This window comes from Manis javanica, chromosome 7 (assembly GCF_040802235.1).
Source record: "Manis javanica isolate MJ-LG chromosome 7, MJ_LKY, whole genome shotgun sequence".
NCBI classification, from domain to species: Eukaryota; Metazoa; Chordata; class Mammalia; order Pholidota; family Manidae; genus Manis; species Manis javanica.
Genome location: NC_133162.1, coordinates 78,005,053 through 78,027,249, shown reverse-complemented (window position 1 = coordinate 78,027,249; position 22,197 = coordinate 78,005,053). Strand labels below are relative to the sequence as shown.

Sequence of the window (22,197 nt, the reverse complement as noted above, 5' to 3'; positions counted from 1 at the left end):
TGGGGACCAGAATGGTCAACTGAGGCAGACTCAATACTATTTACCCACTGCACAGTTTCCTGATCCTGGGAAAACCAGAAGCCTGCATTTGCCAGTCTCTCTTGTAATTACGTTAGAGGCCATGTGACTGATTCATGGCCAATACAATATGGGGAGAGTAATGTTTCCCACCCAGGCCTGGCCTATAAAAACATTCAAGATCCTCCACTTGGCTCTTTCTCCCACTGCCATTTTGGAGGGCACATGGTATAGCTACAGATGAAGAGGTTATATCCAACTTTTGGTAGATTTTGTGTGACAACAAGAAGTATTTTGTTACTGCTATTGCTGTTGTTACCACAGCATAGAACAATACAGTGCTTTCAAAATTTTTGGTTCACATAAATCACCTTGTTCTGATGCAGTAGGTCTGGGGTGTGGCCTGAGAGTCTACATTTCTAACAAGCACTAAAATGATACCAATATGGCTGGTCTATGGAATACACTTTAAGGAGAAAGAGCCTAAACTACCAAGACTAATACACAGGGTGAGAACAGATGGTTCCCTGGAGAACTGCACGGCTCAGAGAAAAGGTCTCCCACACACCGAGAGCAGCAAGCCTACAGAATTCAGGTTCATATTAATGCAGGATGATGGATGGCTCTAGGAAGGAACACCTCCAGAAAGTACAGAGTTTTATAGGAAATATGATACTGTAGATGATATGACAATATCTGACAAAAATTAAGAATCTGTATATGAAAAGTTATGTAGGTGAAAAAGTGAGGTAATCTAACTTTAAAATGAGACATAAAAATTGTAGTCACACTCGGTGGCATCTTACTACACTGATGGACAGTGACTGCAATGGGGTATGGGGGGTACTTGATAATATGGGTGAACGTACTAACCACAATGTTTTTCATGTGAAACCTTCGTAAGTGTGTATCAATACCTTAATTAAAAAAAAAGAAATGTAGTCACAGACTACTACTTGGTTCTATAACTGAACAAAGTGATCACTGACTAAATACCAATCACTGACTTCAATAAAAATAGGGCTACAACTATAGTCGGAATGAAGAAAACATAAGTGAAGAGTTAAAGATGCCCAAATTCTCGCAACAGGAAGACAATGCATAATATCTACAGATGATAAATCAGTAACAGTGGTACAAGCATTAAGTTCAGAATTATGGAGGAAAGTGAGAAGAAAACAGAAGTTGACTTTGTTTTTCATTATAAGCCTTTATGTTCAGTCTTTTTAAACAATACCTAAGCATTTTGATAAAAATGTAAATATTAATTTTACAATACAGAAAAACAGAGAGATCAGTAGCAGATAACTGATGGGCAAAGGAATGGAAAAATGATACCTAAACATTATTAGAGGACGTGTAGGTTGAAATAAAAAGTGGGGCAACAACTGCCACTACCCAATTTAAATCCCTTTGACCAGAGAACTCCACTTTCAGAACTTATACTCCTTTAATTTTCCAAGACATATATATAAGAATGGTCATTGCAACACTTTTATGAAAGAGAAAAATCAAAGCACACTAAGTATCCACTAACAGGGCAAGAGCTAAATGAGTTATAAACTTTATGGGGAAGAGAATAATGTGTCTTCTTAGTTCACTTGAACAAGAAAGGCTGATGTGGACAAGACAGACAGCCAGGCATCAGAGATTCCGATATTTTAAGTGAAATGTGCCCAACTTCATTTCAGCCTTGTACAACCCAGAGCACATAAGCCAAGCAAGACTACCCAACTTCTGAACTATAAAGCTATGAGATAACATGTGTGTTGTTTTAAGCCTCTAAGTTTGTGGTAATTTGTTACAGAACAACAGAAAACATACTTCTAGAAAGTTGAAATGCATTACCCTATAACCCAGCAGCTATACACCTAATTATATACCCAGAGTCTTGCCTGTGTGCACCAGAAGATATGCACAAAATGTTCATATAACCACTTCTCATAACAGAAAAAAAAAATTAACAACCCAATTCATTCATTAAAAGTACAAGGTCAAACTGTGGAATATTCACATAATGTAACAAAGCAGAGCAATGAAATGACAATGAACCATAAAATCATGGATGACTCTCAAGTCTCATATTATGTGATAAAAAAGCAAATAATAAAAGAATACACACAGTATGATTCTAATTAAGTTCAAAAAACAAGGAAATAAGCACAATAAACAAATTTTAGGGTAGCAGTTACATCTGTGGGGAGGCAAGAAGATGGGGTGAAAAAGGGGGGCCAAGGCATCAAAGGTAATGTAAAGGTTTGCTCCCAACTGGTGGTGATTACAGAGTAACAGTATTTAAATTCTAAGTTTATAACTAGTACAATGTTTACTCAATATTTAAAAGATGAAAACATTTAGGAAGAAAATGTGTACATGACCAAAAAACAAAAACACTTAATTTTTTTTGTCAACACATGTTCATTGAAAAAAATAATACAAATAACATATAAAAGTCCAATCACTGTTCTAAATCACTGAAAATCCCACCATATAGAAATAATCAGTAACCATCTGCCAAACATCCTCGTAGACATTTCCTATACATGTGTGTATGCACAGTTAAGTAGTTTACATAAAACACACATACATATGCTTTTTCCATAAATGTCATTTAGACACATATTTTTATAAATCAACTGTACTGAAATACAATTTAGACAGAATAAAATGCACCTATTTTTAAGTGTACCATTGGACAAGTTTTGATAAATATGTATGCAGTATAAACACTACCAATCAAAATTCAGACAGAACATTTCCATCACTGCAAAAAGTTCCCTCTCACCCCTCTGCAGTCAATTTTCTTTACTTCTGACCCCAGGCAATCGTTAATCTGCTTTATTACATATTAATTTTATTGGCTTTAGGATCAATGTAACTATGCAGTAGGTGTTCTCTGTGTCTGGCTTCTTTTGCTCAGAATTTTTTTTGATGCTGCGACATTATCATTCCCTTTTTGATGCTGAGTAGTATTCTATTGTATAATTATTTATAAGACATTTGTGTTATTTCCAATTTTGATCTCTGAACATGGGGGGCTTATGACCAAACTTTTTATTTTATAACCAAGGGTAAAACTGCTGGATCATAGGATCATACAGAAAGTATATGTTTAAGTCAATAAGAAACTGGCAAACTGTTTGCCAAAGTGCGTGGATCAGAGGGCACTCCTACTAGCAATTTACATAAGTTCCAATTGCTCTACATCTTCATCAGCACTTCATATTGTCAGTCTTTTCAATTTTAACCATTCCTGTAGACAGAGTGGTTCATAAGTTTGACTTGTATTTCCCTAAGAGACTAAATACAGAGGATATTTCAAGATGGCGGAGTGAGTAGGGCGGTGGAAATCTCCTCCCAAAACAATATTTATTTTTAAAATACAGCAGATACAACTATTCCTAAAAGAGAGACCAGAAGACATAGTACAACAGCCAGGCTATATCTACAGTTGGGAGAACTCGGCATCTCATGAAAAGGGTAAGATACAAAGCCGTGATCCGGTGGGACCCAGGCACTCCCAGGACCCCAGCTCACTGGTGGGAGGAAAAGAATCAGAGTGGGGAGGGAGTGGAAGCACAGTCCCAGCCCTAGCAATCTCTACCAGGAACACAGACACACATCACATGGTGTACTGGAGAATAGAGAAATGGAAAAGTAAAACTGGAGACTGAGACTGCGAACAAGTCTCCACAGCCGGCTCCCCTAAGACAAAAGAAAAGCGGGCACTTTAAAAGTCTTAAAGGGACAAGGGTTTAACAGGTGGACAAAATTGTCCTGGCACACTTAGCCAAGCAGGCTGGGAATTTTAAGGAACTTCAGGCACCCTAACACCCTGGGTGGCAATGCAGCTCCGAATCCACTCACAGCAATAAGTGGCCTGCCGTTCATTCCCCCACAGCTGGCACTACAAGCAAACCAGCTGAACCACCACTGCTGCAGACCAGCCGGGAAGCAGCCCCACCTACAGGAACCACTCAGAGTCTTCTCCTAGCACGCAGCTAACCGAGCCAGGACCACAGGCTGCCTCCAGCACACAGCTGCACAGCACAGAGGAAGCCGGTGCAAAGTCCAAAAGGCATGAAGGGGCGCCGTTCTCACAGGAGAACACACACCACTCACCTGCGACCCCCACAAGTGCTCTAAGCCAACCAGAGGGCCACACTGCCCACGGCAGCTCAGGGGACTAACCCAGAGACTGCTCCCTGTGTACGGCTAACCGGTACAGGCAGTGGAAAAGGGAAAGGGGAAAAGAAAGCAGGAAGGGACTTTGTTCTCCCAGCTTACACACATGCACTCGCCAGTGAGAACTTCCATCACCATGAAAAGAACCTGGTCCAGTCCAAAATCCCTCAAACACCAGAGAGAGGGCTTGCTGAGACCGATATAACCAATCTTCCTGAAAAAGAATTCAAAATAAAAGTCATAACCATGCTGATGGAGCTACAGAGAAGTATGCAAGAGCTAAGGGATAAAGTCTGGAGGGAGATAACAGAAATGAAATAAGCAATGGAAGGACTTAAGAGCAGACTGGATGAGGTGCAACAGACTGTTAATGGAATAAAAATCAGAGAACAGAAATACAGACAAGCTGAGCAGAGAGAGATAAAAGGATCTCTAGGAATGAATGAATATTAAGAGAACCGTGTGACCAATTGAAATGGAACAATATTTACATCATAGGGGTACCAGAAGAAGAGAGAGAAAAAGGAATAGAAAGTGTATTTGAAGAAATAATTGGTGAAAATTTCCCGAAGCTGGGGAAGGAAATAGTCTATAAGACTATGGAAGCCCACAGAACCCCCAACAGAAGGGACTCAAGGAGGACAACACCAAGACATATAATAATTAAAATGGTAAAGATCAAAGAGAAAAAAGATCACCTACAAAGGAAAACCCATCAGGCTATCATCAGACTTCTGAATAGAAACCTTACAGGCCAGAAGAGAATGTCATGATATATTTAATGCAATGAAACAGAAGGGTCTTGAACCAAGAATACTGTATCCAGCAAGATTCTCATTTAAATTAGAAAGAGGGATTAAACAATTCCTAGATGAGCAAAAGTTGAGGGAATTTACCTTCCAGAAACCACCTCTACAGTGTATTTTAAAGGAACTGCTCTAGATGGAAGGACTCCTAAGGCTAAATAGATGTTACCATGGAAAACAAAATCACAGCAAAGAAAGCAGATCAAAGATTAACTAAAAGCAAAAAATAAAATCAGCTATCCATAAAAGCAGTCAAGGGAAATGCAAAAGAGTACAGAATAAAACACCTAACATAGAGTGCAGGAGGAAGAAACAGAAAGAAGAGAAATAAAGAATCCTCAGACCGTTTTTATAATAGTGTAATAAGTGAGTTAAAGTTAGACGGTTAGATAGTAAAGAAGCTACACTTGAACCTTTGGTAACCACAAATCCAAAGCCTGCAATGGCAATAAGTACATATCTACGAAATATTACCCTAAATGTAAATGGACTGAATGCACCAATCAAAAGACACAGAGTAATAGAATGAATAAAAAAGCAAGACCCATCTATATGCTGCTTACAAGAGACTCATCTCAAACTCAAAGACATACACAGATTAAAAGTCAAGGGATGGAAAAAGATATTTCATGCAAACAATAGGGAGAAAAAAGCAGGTGTTGCAGTACTTCTATCAGACAAAATAGACTTCAAAACAAAGAAAGTAACGAGATAAAGAAGGACATTACATAAAGATAAAGGGGTCAGTCCAAAAAGAGGATATAATCATTATAAATATATATGCACCCAATACAGGAGCACCAACATATGTGAAACAAATACTAACAGAATTAAAGGAGGAAATAGAATGCAATGCATTCATTCTAGGAGACTTCAACACACCACTCACTCCAAAGGACAGATCAACCAAAAAGAAAATGAGTAAGGACACAGAGGCACTGAACAACACACTCTAGAACAGATGGACCTAACAGACCTCTACAGAACTCTACACCCAAAGTAGCAGGATACACATCCTTCTCAAGTGCACATGGAACATTTCCAGAATAGACCACATACTAGGCCACAAAAAGAGCCTCAGTAAATTCAAAAAGACTGAAATTCTACCAACCAACTTCTCAGATCACAAAGGTATAAAACTAGACATAAACTGTACAAAGAAAACAAAAAGGCTCACAAATACATGGAGGATGCACAACATGCTCCTAAATAATCAATGGGTCAATGACCAAATTAAAACAGAGATCAAGCAATATATAGAGACAAATGAAAACAACAGCACAAAGCCCCAAATTCTCTGGGATGCAGTGAAGACAGTTCTAAGAGGAAAGTATATAGCAATCGAGGCCTATTTAAAGAAAGAAGGACAATCCCAAATGAACTGTCTAAAGTCACAATTATTGAAACTGGAAAAAGAACAAATGAGGCCCAAAGTCAGCAGAAGGAGTGACATAATAAAGATCAGACTAAAACAATACAAAAAAATCAATTAAAATGAGACCTGGTTCTTTAAGAAAATAAACAAAATAGATAAACCCCAACTAGACTTATTAAGAGAAAAAGAGAACTTACACACATAAACAGAATCAGAAATAAGAAAGGAAAAATCAAGATGGACCCCACAGAAATACAAAGAATTCTTAGAGAATACTATGAAAAACTATATACAAGCTGTATAACCTAGAAGAAATGGACAGCTTTCTAGAAAAATACAACCTTCCAAGACTGACCAAGGAAGAAACAGAAAATCTAAACAGACCAATTACCAGCAACAAAATTGAATTGGTAATCACAAAACTACCCAAGGGGGAATTCAAGATGGCGGCATGAGAGGTAAGACAAAGAATTCCTCCCAAAACCACATGAAGTGTGAAAATTTGGTTAATACTACTAGCCCTAAAACAGCAACAGGGAAGAAGGCTGCACCAGACTGCATACAGACCTCATGAACAGAGCAGGTATCACGAAACAGGGTAACGTACAAAATCCTTGATCTGGTGGGACCCAAGCCCTTCCCCTACCCCAGCTCACCAGCAGGAGGAAGAGAAACGGAGAGGGGAGGGGATGGAAGCCTCGAACTGCTGAACACCCAGCCCTGGAGGTCTGCTTTGGAGCACAGACCTACATAGAGCGGTGCTCTGAAGGTTGGTGGAGTTGGGGAGCTGGGAAAGGTGGAGTGCTTGAGAGACTGAGATTCTGGCCATTTGTGGAGGACGGGGATCCACATCCAGCCACTCTGGGACAAAGGAAAGTCAGGCGGTCTGAGAGGCTTCCTAGCACAGAGAGGGCTGCTGAAGGGGCGGGGTTTCTACGGAGCTTGCTGCACGGGAGAAGGGATACGTGAACAAGGTTGTCCGGGCACACTCTGCCAAGCAGGTTGGGAATTTGGGAGGACCTTCAGGCGCTCCATTCCTCTATCTGGCTGCTCAGTTTCCAGGTGCCCCACTGTGACATGCGGCCTGCTGCGCCTTCCTCCTGGCCTGCCAGCACCTGCTCACAAACTGGCAGTCACTGCACAGTGCAATCAGGTGAGCCAGAGGGAGGACCCACCTACAACTGCTAGAGACTGACTAGCACAGAGGCTTACTTACACCTGTGTGCTCGGCTCACTGGCTCTGATCCTGGAGACAGGCACCGCAGTAAGGAATCAAAAAACCACTCTTGCCTCCCGCTAGGCACAAGCGCTACTTCCCTATAACCCCCAACCTCACGCTAGGGGCTGAGCAGCTCCAGAGACTGGAGCTTCTGGGTGCTAGAGGGCACCATGTAAAATTACGAACCATCAAAGGAACCTGGTTCAGACCAAAATCTCACAAACAATAGGAAAGGGGCCAAATGAAACTGAATTCACCAATCTTCTTGAAAGAGAGTTTAAAATAAAAATGATAAACATGCTCATGGAGGTACAGAAAAATATTCAAGAACTCAGGGATGAATTAAGATGGAGATTCAATCATTAAGAAATCCCATATCTGAAATGAAACATACAATGGAGGGATTAAAACTAGATTAGATGTAGTAGAAGAGATGGTAAATGGAATAGAAATTAGAGAAGAGGAATAAAAAGAAGCTGAGGCACAGGGAAAAAAAAGGATCTCAAAGAATGAAAGAATATTGAGAGAACTGTGTAACCAATTCAAATGGAACAATATTCGCATTATAGCAGTACCAGTAGAAGAAGAGAGAAGAAAAGGGATAGAAAGTGTCTTTATGGAGGTAATTGCTGAAAACTTCCCCAATCTGGGGAAGGAGATAGTTTCTCAGGTCATGGAGGTGCACAGATTTCCCAACACAAGGGATGCAAGGAAGACAACACCAAGACATACAATAATTAAAATGGCAAAGATCACAGATAAAGACAGAATTTTAAACGCAGCCAGAGAATAAAGTTCACATAAAAAGGAAAACCCATCAGGCTACCATCAGATTTCGCTACAGAAACCTTACAGGCCAGAAGTGAGTGGCATGATATATTTACAGCAATGAAGCAGAAGGACCTCAAACCAAGAATTCTCTACCTGGCAAGGTTATCATTTAAATTTGAAGGAGGGATTAAACAATTTTCAGATAAACAAAAGCTGAGAGAATTTTCCTCCCACAAACCACCTCTACAGTGCATTTTGGAGGGACTGCTATAGATGGAAGTATTCCTAAGGCCAAATAGATGTCACTGAAGGGATAGATAAAGAATACAGAATATGGTTCACAACATACAAAGAACTGAGGAGGAAGAAAAAGGAAGAAAAAAAAAAGAACCTTTAGGTTGTGTTTGTAATAGCATATGAAGTGAGTTAAATTAGACTGTTAGATAGTAAGGGAATTACACTTGAACCTTTGGTAACCACGAATCTAAAGCCTGCGGTGGTAATAAGTAGATACCTATCAATAATCACCCTAAATGTAAATGGTCTGAATGCACCAATCAAAAGACATAGAGTCACTGAATGGATAAAAAACCAAGACCCATCTATATGATGCTTACAAGAGACTCACTTCAAATCCAAAGACATACACACACTGAAAGTAAAGAGATGGAAAAAGATATTTCACGCAACTAATAGGGAGAAAAAAGCAGCAGTTGCAGTACTTGTATCAGACAAAATAGACTTCAAAACAAAGAAAGTCACAAGGCACAAAGAAGGACATTACATAATCATAAAGGGGTCAGCCCAACAAGAGGATATAGCCATTATAAATATATATAGACCCAACACAGGATCACCTACATACGTGAAACAAATACTAACAGAATTAAAGTGGGAAATAGAATGCAGTGCATTCATTTTAGGAGACTTCAACACACCACTCATTCCAAAGGACAGATCAACCAGACAGAAAATAAGCAAAGAAACAGAGGCACTGAACAACATGTTAGAACAGATGGACCTAACAGACATCTACAGAACACTTCATCCAAAAGCAATAGGATACACATTCTTCTCAAGTGCAAATGGAACATTTTCAAGAATATATCATAACTAGGTCACAAAAAGAGCTTCAGTAAATTCAAAAAGATCGAAATTGTACCATCCAGCTTCTCAGATCACAAAGGTATGAAACTAGAAATAAATTACACAAAGAAAACAAAAAAGCCCACAAACACATGGAGGCTTACCAACATGCTCCTAAATAATCAATGGATTAATGACCAAATAAAAACAGAGATCAAGCAATATATGGAGACAAAAGACAATAATAATTCAACAGTGCAAAATCTGTGGGAAGCAGGAAAGGCTGTGCTAAGAGGGAAGTATATTGCAATACAGGCCTACCCCAGGAAGGAAGAACAATCCCAAATGAACAGTCTAAACTCACAATTAATGAAACTAGAAAAGGAAGAACAACTTAGGCCAAAAGTCAGTAGAAGGAGGGGCATAATAAAGATTAGAGCATAAATAAATAAAATCCAGAAGAATAAAACAATAGAAAGAATCAATGAAACCAAGAGCTGGTTCTTTGAGAAAAGAAACAGAATAGATAAACCCCTAGCCAGACTTATCAAGAAAAGAAGAGTCTACACATATAAACAGAATCAGAAATGAGAAAAGAAAAATCACTATGGACACCACAGAAATACAAATAATTATTAGAGAATACTATGAAAATTTTATTGTAACAAACCTGGATAACCTAGAATAAATGGACAACTTTCTAGAAAAATACAACCTTCCAAGACTGACCCAGCAAGAAACAGAAAATCTGAACTGACCAATTACCAACAAGGAAATTGAATCAGTAATCAAAAAAACTACCTAAGAACACAACACCAGGCCCAGATGGTTTCACTGATGAATTTTATCAAACATTTAGTGAAGACATAATACCCATCCTCCTTACAGTTTTCCAAGAAGGAGAAGAGGGAATACTTCCAAACTCATTCTACGAGGCCAACATCACTCTAATACCAAAACAGGCAAAGACATCACAAAAAAAAGAAAATTACAGACCAATATCCCTAATGAACATAGATGCAAAAATACTCAAACTGAATTCAAAAATACATCAAGTGGATCATAAACCATGATCAAGTGGGATTCCTCCCAGAGATGCAAGGATGGTACAACATTGGAAAATCCACCAACACCATCCACTTTGTCAAGAAAAAGGACAAAAACCACATGATCATCTCCACAGACGCTGAAAAAGATTCAACAAAATTCAACATCCATTCATGATAAAAACTCTCAACAAAATGGGTATAGAGGGCAAGTACCTCAACATAATGAAGGCCATATATGACAAACCCACAGCCAACATCATACTTAACAGTGAGAAGCTGAAAGCTTTTCACCTAAGATCGGAAACAAGACAGGGATGCCCACTCTTCCCACTGTTAGTCAACATGTACTGGAGGTCCTAACCATCGCAATTAGACAAAACAAGGAAATACAAGGCATCCAGAAATGGTAACGAAGAAGTCAAACTGTCACTGTTTGCAGATGAACATAAAAAACCCTAAAGACTCCACTCCAAAACTACTAGATCTAATATCTGAATTCAGCAACACTGAGGATACAAAATTAACACACAATAATCTGTTGCACTCCCACATAATGATGAACTAGCAGAAAATCAGGAAAACAATTCCATTCACAATTGCATCAAAAAGAATAAAGTACCTAGAAATAACCCTAACGACGGAAGTGAAACTGAAAACTACAAGACACTCATGAGAGAAATTAAAGAAGATACTAATAAATGGAAACACATCCCATGTGCATGAATAGGAAGAATATTATGAAAATGGCCATCCTCCCTAAAGCAATCTACAGATTAGATGCAATCCCTATCAAAATACCAAGAGCATTCTTCAGTGAACTAGAGAAAATAATTCTAAAATTCATATGGAACCACAAAAGACCCCAAATAGCCAAAGCAATCCTGAGAAGGAAGAATAAAGCATGGGAGACTATAGTCCCTGACTTCAAGCTCTACTACAAAGTCACAGTAATCAAGACAATTTGGTACTGGCACAAAAACAGACCCATAAACCAATGGAAAAGACTAAAGAGCCCAGATATTAACCCTCAAATAATATACAATAAAGCAGCCATGGACATACAATGGGGAAATGACACCCTCTTCAACAACTGGTGTTGGCAATATGGGATAGCTACATACAAGGGAATGAAACTGGATTATTGTCTATCCCCATACACAAAAGTAAACTCAAAATGGATCAAAGACCTAAATGTAAGTCATGAAACCATAAAACTCTTAGAAGATAACATAGGGAAAAATCTCCTGAATATAAACATGAGCAACTTTTTTCTGATTTCATCTCCTGGAGCAACGTACACAAAAGCAAAAATGAACACATGGGACTATATCAAACTTAAAAGCTCTGTACAGCAATGGATACCATCCACAGAACAAAAAGGCATCCTACAGTATGGGAGAATATATTTGTAAACAACATATCTGACAAGGGGTTAACACCCAAAAAGCAAATAACCCAATTAAAAAATGGGCAGAGGATACGAACAATTTTCCAAAGAAGAAATTCAGATGGCCAACAGAGACATGAAAAGATGCTCCACATCACTAATTACCAGGGAAATGGAAATAAAAAACACAATGAGATATCACCTCACACAAGTTAGGATGGCCAGTATTGAAAAGACTAAGAACAGCAAGTGTTGGCGAAGATGAGGAGAAAGGGGAACCCTCCTACACTGCTGGTGGGAATGTAAGCTAATTCAACCATTGTAGAAAGCGATATGGAGGTTCCTCAAAAAATTAAAAACAGAAATACCATTTGACCTGGGAATTCCACTCCTAGAAACTTACCCAAATAATATAATTTCTCAGATTCAAAAAGACATATGCACCCCTGTGTTTATTGCAGCACTATTTACAATAGCTAAGATATGGAAGCAACCTAAGTGTCCATCAGCAGATGAATGGATAAAGAAGTGGTACATACACACAATGGAATACTATTCAGCCATAAGAAAGAAACACATTCTATAATTTGCAACAACATGGATGGAGCTCGAGGATATTACGCTCACTGTAATAAGCCAGGTGAGAAAGACAAGTATGAAATGATTTCCCTCATTTGTGAAGTATAACAATGAAGCAAAACTGAAGGAACAAAACAGCAACAGACTCACAGACTCCAGGAAGGGACTAGCAGTTACCAAAGGGGAGGGATTGGGGAGGGAGAGTGAGAGGGAGGGAGAAGGGGATTGAGGGATATTATGATTGGCCCACATGGTGTGGGGGCGATCATGCAGAAAACAGTGTAGCACAGAGAAGGCAAATAGTGACTCAGTAGCATCTTACTACACTGATGGACAGTGACTGTAATGGGGTATGGGCCAGAACACGACAACAGGTGAATTGTAGTAAACACATTGTTTTTTTACGTGAAACCTTCATAAGAGTGTATATCAATAATACATTAATAAAAAAACAACTACAGTGCTCGCTTTGGCAGCACATATACTAAAATTGGAACGATACAGAGAAGATTAGCATAGCCATTGAGTAAGGATGACACGCGAATTCGTGAAGCATTCCATATTTTTACTATCTACTGTTAATAGAACATGTGGGAAGTGAACAGTTCCCAGGAGTGTGTTGTTTTAAATTGTCTGATTTTTCTCAACCTATTCAAATTCAGTTAGACAATATCCATCATATCATAGGTAAGTTTTCACAAATGCTTAGGGTGCCTAACTGGTTTTCTTGGTTTCACTGGAGATGGCTGGTAATTGTAGGTCTGCTTTGGTTATGTAACTGTATTCCTATTATGTTAATGTGTGTGTGCAATTTAATTAGTAGTTTAAAACCTATACATGCTTAAGTTACTCTACAAGAAGATATGTCAAAGAAATAATAAATCTTCCCATGTTTTCTTCCATCTGCTACCTCTATAGCTTTTTTTCTTCCTTCCTAATTACAACCCTTCAATAGAATTTGTGCCTCATATCGAATTTACTGAGTATCATAATTCTTCCAAGTGGTAAAGATACCTCAAGACAAATGCGGGGCATAAGACCCACAGGGCATAAATCTGCAAAGAAGTAAAAAGCTAACCTTTTCAAACAATATGGCTTCTCTCTCACTTACCAACTTTACATCTCCCTGTATGGCCCCGGAAGATGACTGGTTAGCCAGAGACGGGTAAGATTCCTCAAGGGAGGAACAACCTAAGACAGGCACAGTCACAGGGGGGCCATCAGGTGAGAAACTGGGGATCAACAGAGGTGAGGCTTAGAACCTCACCCCCCCGTTTTGAGAGAAATGTTCTGCATCCGTGGATGTTTTATTGCCCTTGTCTAGCTTGGATTAATACTTAGCCTATAGGCACACACCTGATCATCTACATTTGCTTTCTTACAGCACTAAACTATGTTTTCTACCTTTATCTTGCGTCTACCTACCACTTCAGCATTTTATTAAAAATAATCATAATAAGGGAGAAATGTGGGATTCACATATAAATCAAGTATAAAAATCAAATGAATATTCATATTTGACCTGATTGTTTATAGTTCATAATGCGTGATCAAAACCGAAAGTTTCTGTGACGACTGCCCTTGTACTGTTCACCATGTAAGAACTTATTCACTATGTAAGAATTTGTACACCATGTAAGAACTTGTTCGTTGTGCTTCAGAAGATCCGAGACTGATGAGAATTAGGCTTGGGGTGGATTAATGATTGTGCATTTGTGCATTGAGTCCCCTGTACAGAATTTTATTGTTGTTAACTGTTAACAACCATTTGATCAATAAATATGAGAGATGCCCTCTCAAAAAAAAAAAAAGGTGCAAAGACAATTCTATAAAGAAATTGTATTCTTTTCAACAAATAGTACAGGAATAAGTAGACATTCATATGCAGAGAAAAGTGAACCTAAAAATTTACCTCACACTTTACACAAAAATTAACTAAAATGGATCATAGATTTTAACATAAACATAAAGCTGTAAAGTTTCTAGGAGATAACATATAGGAGAAAATCTGTGTAATTTTGGGTTTGAAAATGATTTGTCAGCTATGATGCCAAAAACACAAACCATATAATAGGAAAAAAACTTGATGAATTAGAATTATCAAAATTAAAAACTTTTATTCTGTGAAATATACTGTTTAAGAGAATGCAAAGCCAATGCACAGACTGAGAAAATATTTACAAATCACATATCTGATAATAAATTGTCTTCAGAGTATAGTAAGAACTCTCTGAGATCAACAGGTGAGATCAACAAAATAAGCAAAACACTCTGAACTGACATTTCATCAAAGAAGATATACAGTTGGCAAATAAGCTTGTCAAATGGTGTTCAACATCATTAGTGGCTGGGATATGAACACTAAAATTAAAATTTGATACCATTTCACACCTAATAGAATGGAAAATAAAATTCAACAACTACCACAGCAATAACAGCTTGGCAATACAAAGGATGCAGAGCCTAAGGAACTATCATTTCCTGTTGCAGGGAATGCAAAATGCTGTAGCCACAAAAAATAATAGCATTTTCTCATAAAGTTATACATACACTTACTGTAGGACCTAGCATGCTTACTTCTGGTTATTTGTTCAAATGAACCAAAAAGTTATATTCACACAAAAACCCATACATGTATATTTATAGTAGCTTTATTAATGAAAACCAAAAACTAGAAATAACCCACATGTGGAAAATCAAGTATGTAATTTAGTTAATGCTAATTTTAAGTTGATATAAATATGCCACAATCAGGTAAGAAGTTAGCATCACAGGATCTAGGTAAAGGGCATAAAAGACCTCTTTGTGATACCTGTCAATCAAAAATAATTTCAAAATAAAATGTTTAAAAAAAAAACTACAGTATGGTATTGACATAAGGACAGATATACAAATCAACAAGATGAGAGTCCAGAAGTAAACACATACATATATCATTAGCTGATTTCCACCAAAAATGCCATGGTATTTCAATGGGCAAAGAATTGAGAATGGACAAGAAATTCAATAGGGAAAAGATAATCTTTTCAACAAATGATACCAAAATAACTGTGTATACCTAAAGAAAAACAATGCTTCTTACACCCATACTTCACACCTCATGCCCTATCAACCCCTAAAAATAGATCAAAGACCTAAATATAAGAACTAAAACCATAAAAACTTTCAGGAGAAAACAGAAAACTTCTGTGGTCTGCTTTTTTCATACATTTCAGATGTCTTTGTATGTTAGTTAATAAATATCTTTTGCATTTTTAAAAAGGCAAGAAAAAGAGAGAATCCTTAAAAACTTTTAAAACACTGTCTTAGTTTCTAAAATCAAATTCCAAAACGCACTCTGAGTTCCTTACCATATAGTCATACGATCTTTCTTCCACAAAAATACAGAAATATTCAATGGAAAAGAACAAATATCTTCTTTAACCTCCTCTCATATGGTTCTAAGAAAAGACTGCCTTCTAGGAAACTGCAGTTTTGCCTCAATAATTATTTTTTAATACCTATATTCAAGCACAAATAATGAAATAAATCTGCCTAAGACACATTAATACCATCTACAATTTCTAAATATAAAATGTTACTAGAAGATATGACAATATGAGAAGTGCTCCATACTGCTATACCATCTAGAAGTGGTCTGTCCTGGTTCATAAAGATTCATTAACACATCACATAGAGATTACAAATTTTTTAAATCATAATAAAAAAGAAAGTCATCAAGCTATTCTAAATATAATCATCCCCCCAATAATTTGGAGAATATGTCAAGAAATGAATTACTACCTACCAGTCACAAATTGTGGTTAACAAATGATGGATAGAAAGTCGATTATGGTTTATCAATTTAACCATTACGGCTTTTTACACTAAAATAAAAGGCAAGATATAATACAATGTTGCTACCCGTGTGTGATTTATTGTGCATAAGAAATTACCCCAAAACTCTGGTTTAAAACAAAATGTTTATTGTCTCACAATAAACATACCTGTGAGTCAGGTATAGGCAGAGCTTAGCTGGAAATCTCTGCTCATGATCTATCATGAGGTTGCAGTCAGGCTGTTGGCCAGGCTGTAGGATCACCTGAATGCTGTGGTCCGCATACAAGGGGGGAAGATGGGATATTCCTCCAAGCTCACTCATGCAGCCTTGGGCAAGTGTTGGACCCTCCACCATACAGGCCTCTTCATAGTGCTTCTCACAACATGGCATTGCTTTATTTTTTCTTTAATTTCCTTCTACCAATGGCTTTTCTTACATGTACAATTCAATGATTTTTAGCATATTCAAAGTTGTGCAACCATCACTGCTATCAATTTTAGAACAATTCATCACCCTAAAAAGAAATCCATTACTCAGTAACAGGCCGTTCTCCCATTTTCCCCCACCCCAACACCAGCTCTAGCAAAACACAAATCTCAATAGATTTATGTATTCTGGACATTTCATATAAATGTAATCATATAATACATGGCTTTTTGTGACTTTTATTACTTAGCATGATGTTCTCAAGGTTTGCCTATGCTTTAGCATGAGACTGTATAGTTCATCCCTTTTTATGGCTGAATATTCCATTATATGGATAAACCACATTTTATTTCTCCATTCACCAACTGATAAACATTTGAGTTGTCTCCACTTTTTGGCTATTATGAATACTGCTACTATGAACATTTGTGTACAAGTTGTGAGGTGGATGTATGTTTTGGTTTTTCTTTGGGTATATACCTAGAACTAGAACTGCTATGTCATCTGGTATCCCCACACTGAGCTGTTTGAGGAACTGGCAAACCGTTTCTCAGAGTAGTTTTACCACTTCGCATTCCCACCAACAGTATTCCAATCTCTCCACAATGTCCCCAACAGGTGTTATTACCTGCCTGTTTCATTATATCCATCCTAGTGGGGGCACCATGGTATTTCACTATAGTTGAAATCAGAAGATTTGCATTACCTGGTGGCTAATGAGGTCAAGCATCTTGTCAGGTGCTTATTGGCCATTTGTATGTCTTATCTGAAGAAATGTTTATGCAAATCCCTTGTCTGTTTTTTAACTGAGTTCTTTTTCTTTTTATTGTTAAGGTGTAAGAGCTCTTTACACACTCTGGATACTACACCTTTATGATTAGATGTACGATTTCTTCACATGGAACACTGGGGAGCACGTAGGCAGGATACCAACAGGAACTCACATACACTGCTGGTAGGAGAGTAAATAAAGCAATTTGGCAATATTTAGTAAAATTACAGATGTACACCCTACGAGCAGCAGCTGTAATTCTAGGTGTTTACCTGAGGGAATGCCTAACATTTGGAAAAAACCAACATAGATGGAAACTTGGGAGAAAGGTGTGAAAAAAGTACATAACCTAATTATACGTGAAGAGGTCACAGAAAAAAACCCACATAGATGATGGCATTTATAAGTTCAAAAATACGCAAAAGTAAACTATGTTCTTCATGGGTATCTACATATAAAATAACATTTTCAAGAAAAGCAAAGAAATTGTAGGCACAGAATCCAGTACAGTGGTTACTTCTGAGGTGAAGGGTCTAATCAAGAAGAGGCATACAGGTTTCAAGGGTATGGTGGTACTATACCATTTTTGAGCTTTATGTATGCAAATTAAAGCTTTTACATTGTGACACATTTCATAAACATTTTTTCAAAGAGCTACACTGACATCTGAAAGTCTAATATAGATACATAATAAAGTTGTTCCGTACTTAATGCAGATGAGGAGCACCACAGTGACACAAATGTCAATATCATCAACTATTTTTAGTCCAACAAACTATATGCTTTGTAGAACTGAAAAGTTCTATTTTCTACCCTTTCCTGATTATTCCTACTCTTCTGTAAGCCTGCCTTCCTGACTCCACCTTTACCACCATGACTTGCATTAAATACCAACTCCCCCAGGCAGTGCTGCCATTCAATCTATCCACCTGATGGGCACTCAACCTCCTCTCAACTTGCACAGCGTTTGTATCTCTTCAAGGCCCTCATCACATTATCCCTGGACTGCATGTGATTGAACTCCCAGTCAGAGATAAGCACCTGAAGAACTAGAACACTGATCACATCAGCCTGGCTCACAGAAGGCACTCAGGTTTTTGTTGACTGTTGAATGAATAAATGAATTAGAAAATTCAGAAATTTCAGAGTGAGATAAGAAATTAGATCTGTTGTAGTTTAAAAAAAACTCAAAAATGAGGGATTAAAAATTACACACCTTGAAAAAAGAATTTCAACATTAAAACTCCTCAAAATATAGCAGACAAGACTAACAACAGTTAAAATATAAAAAGTATACAGTGCATATACTGATCATCTTCCCAAGTCACAGGGGCCAAAGAGAAAGGCATAAGAACTTCCTGAAAATTATTCTCCATCAGAACAGTCCACTGCTTTAGAACATGTCTTGAAGTCAATCATGTAACTGGAAAACAAGGTGGTAAATTATCTTTTATAGGAAAAAAATATATATATGCCATTTCATGATCCAAATTTGTTTTTGAAATTTTGGCAACCTTTTTTTTTTTGCTTTCAGATATTTAAGTTGTTTACCACCAAAAGTATAAACGTAAATACGATGTATTTATGGCAGAAAAGGAACTGCTACATAGGGGGGAAAAAAAGAGACCACAAGTGAGACAGAGCTATTTCTCAAAAAGGCGACACCACTATTGAAAACAAGTAGGTCTTGACTGGTTGAATCAGTTCATTCCTGTCTATACATCTCTAATTTCTTTCTGGAGCTAACTTAAAGGAGATACAAATTTCACATTTAGGGTTGCCAGATATTGCAAATAAAAATACAGTAAACCCAGTTAAACTTGAATTTCAGATAATCAATTGCTTTAGTAAAGCATGCCCTATGCAATATTTATACTAAAAATTTATCCACTGTTTATCTGAAATTAAAATTAAGATAGTGCAAAAACAATCCAATTTCTTCACACTGTAGCAGATATTCAGACCCAAAGAAGGGAAGTGATATGCCTAAACCTAAACCAAAGATGAAGGAAGTGAGTTTGCTTTCAAAAAAGACAATGTATTCCACTCGTTCACCTTAGGTTCCATTCAGTCCATTTGACCTCCAATTCTGGCTCACCTCACAGAAGGACCAAGAGGACAAGCTGCAAAAGGCCATAGTTTATCTCTTTCAATATCAAACTTGAGGTTTCAGTAACTCTCATCTCTAGTCTTCAAAAACAAAATGAGGAAACCATGCATTTCTCAACTTAAAAAAAATCCTCGTGATAATTTTTTCCTACACACCAGTACCTCATATTCTGTTCATATGTTCACTCACTATATGAAACAGAACCTCTTTTATTCCTGTGGGTAAAATTCCAGTATTTCCAGAATCTCTCACCAGGCCTTGTGTATCTCCGTATCAATAGGTGTTTCCAAGGGGTGGAGAGTAGCCTATCTCCATACCAATAGGTGTTTACAAGGGAGGGGGAAGCAAGAGTATAACTGAAACAAGAGTATAATGGCAAAAATATATATATGCCATTTCATGATCCAAATTTGTTACTGAAATTTTGATAACCTTTTTTTTTTTTGCTTTCAGATATTTAAATTGTTTACCACCAAAAGTATAAACCTAAATATGATGTATTTATGGCAGAAAAGGAACTCCTACATAGGGGAGAAAAAAAGAGACCACGGGGGGAAAAAAAGAGACCACAAGTGAGACAGAGCTATTTCTCAAAAAGGCGACACTACTATTGAAAACAAGTAGTTCTTGACTGGTTGAATCAATTCATTCCTGTCTATATATCTCCAATTTCTTCCTGGAGCTAACTTAAAGGAGATAAAAATTTCACATTTAGGGTTGCCAGATTTAGCAGAGAAGTTTGTTGGGGTCTTTCTGAGGCCCGGTGGTGAAGACAGGGGAAAGCGGAAGTGGACAATTGCTTGTAGGGAACAAACGAGTTTCTCTCCCTTTGTTTCTCCCTCTGACTGACTTCAGTTTCAAAGGTAATTTGCCCTGGGGGGAAAAGATTCCCACCCACCCCAAGCCCTGGGATTCCTAAACCCAATTGTCTCAAAATCCAAATTCTCTTGCTCCAAAGTTTCAAAAATTGGGGTATATTCACATTATTCCATGATTGTAACACTTGTAGGTCGTACAGCTTCCCAAATTTCATTGTTTTTCAGAGGAAATGTCCTTATTCAGTTGGTTTAAATAAGTCCATCTTCTACTCCCATTCTGTGCCTGAGCAACTAAACCAGCAACGAGGCTTGAAGTCTCACTATAATAGCTTATTTACTGTGAGACTGGGATGCAAGAAAAGATGAAACAAGAAAGGTTTGTCGGAAGTCTGTGGGCCTTTGCCCAGTACATACGCGGAATATACTAAATGCCTCCTAATTCAATGACACAGTCAGACAAAATCAAAGGAAAAATAATAAGACTCCACATACGAAAAAGATTCGTCTTCCAAATCTCATCAGGGCAACTAACACACAATACGTTTTCTCTGTAATAGCTCTTCTCAGCTTGTGATCTCTGTGGGCCCTTGGAGAGGTGGGTGGGGAAGACAATGAGGCAGATAAAGGTTTCATCTTTAACTTTTTTAGGAATTAGGCTTCCAAATATGGTTTTAATAAAAAAGGTTCCGTTGCATTTAAAAAAGCCTGAAGAAATAAAAATTTTTTTAAAGTGAAATAAACCATTATGGCTTTCTCTAATAAGTTGTCCATTCAAAACTTCACCCAGGTGAACAAGAATCCAAATCGTGTCAGATGAAAAGTTAAAGACAAACAGCTATTAAATGACAATCATCTGCCTATGCTTTTCCTCTGGAAGCTTCCAATGCATGCAGATCTCTCTCAAGATCACTCACGTCAGAAGTAGAAGGTCCTACAGATCACCTCGTCCAGACTTTCATTTCACAGATGTGCAAACTCAGGCCAAGGGCGAGGGCTGACTTGCCCAAGGTCTCACAGCCCGCAGGTGCCAGACGTCAACTGGGACTCCACGCTGGCAGCCCAAGGCCCTCAGCCCCGGACGGTTCCGGTGGCCCTCGGCTCAACCCAGCCTCAAAGGCAGCCTCGAGCACCGGGGCGGAAGGGCCCACGGCCGGAGGGCGCTGCCGCCTAGGACTGGCTAAGCGCCTGGGCCCAGGCCCAGGGTGGCTCGGGCCCGGGCCTCGCTGGCCGCCCCCGCCCAGCCCAGCCCACCTGTCGCGGACTGCACAGCCGACAGCCACACCCCCTGTGGGGACCGAGGGCCTGGCAGGCCTCGTCGCAGCCGGCAGCGGCTGCGCGCGGCGTACGCCCGCCCGGAGACCGCAGGAGTTACCTCAGGTGGGCGCCGGGCTCGCGGCTCGGCAGCCCCGGCCGGTCCGGAGCATGCCGCAGACGCGGGCGCAGCAGGGCCGCAGATGGCCACCACTGGGCCTGTTTACACCCCTCCGCGGGTGGACGCGGAATGGCCGTCACGTGACGTGCACATCACGTGCTCGCCCGGGGGTGGGGCAGGGGCGTGGCGGCCGCGGCGGGCGGTTGCGCGGGCGGCCGCGGCGCAGCTCATCTGTACTCCCTGCCTCTCTGCGCTGTGGGTGGAAGGGACGGAACGCGCCCCGGCTGACCCGGCCCAGGAAGGGGAAAGACTCCCACTACCCCCTGCGGTCCTTTTGTAACCCTTGGGCTCGATCGCATCAATTACTAGTAATTTGGAAAGAGAAGGCAATTAGGTCCAGCAAT

General features: G+C 38.9%; 1 protein-coding gene and 1 non-coding gene across 6 annotated transcripts in view; one reads left to right on the top strand and one right to left on the bottom strand.

Annotated features, from left to right (window-relative positions):
* Positions 1–21,946, bottom strand: part of MARCHF8 (membrane associated ring-CH-type finger 8) — a 190,355-nt gene extending 168,409 nt beyond the window's left edge. For 2 of the 5 annotated variants that reach the window (XM_036999338.2, XM_036999335.2), the window contains exon 1: positions 21,794–21,946. The gene's annotated coding sequence lies outside the window, so the exon portion shown is untranslated. The other 3 variants (XM_036999337.2, XM_073241198.1, XM_036999336.2) reach the window with 3 other exon arrangements.
* Positions 12,936–13,042, top strand: LOC118968578 (U6 spliceosomal RNA). Its single transcript, XR_005056312.1, has one exon. It is a non-coding gene; the product is annotated as a U6 spliceosomal RNA (small nuclear RNA).
* Positions 21,947–22,197: the final 251 nt, after the last annotated feature.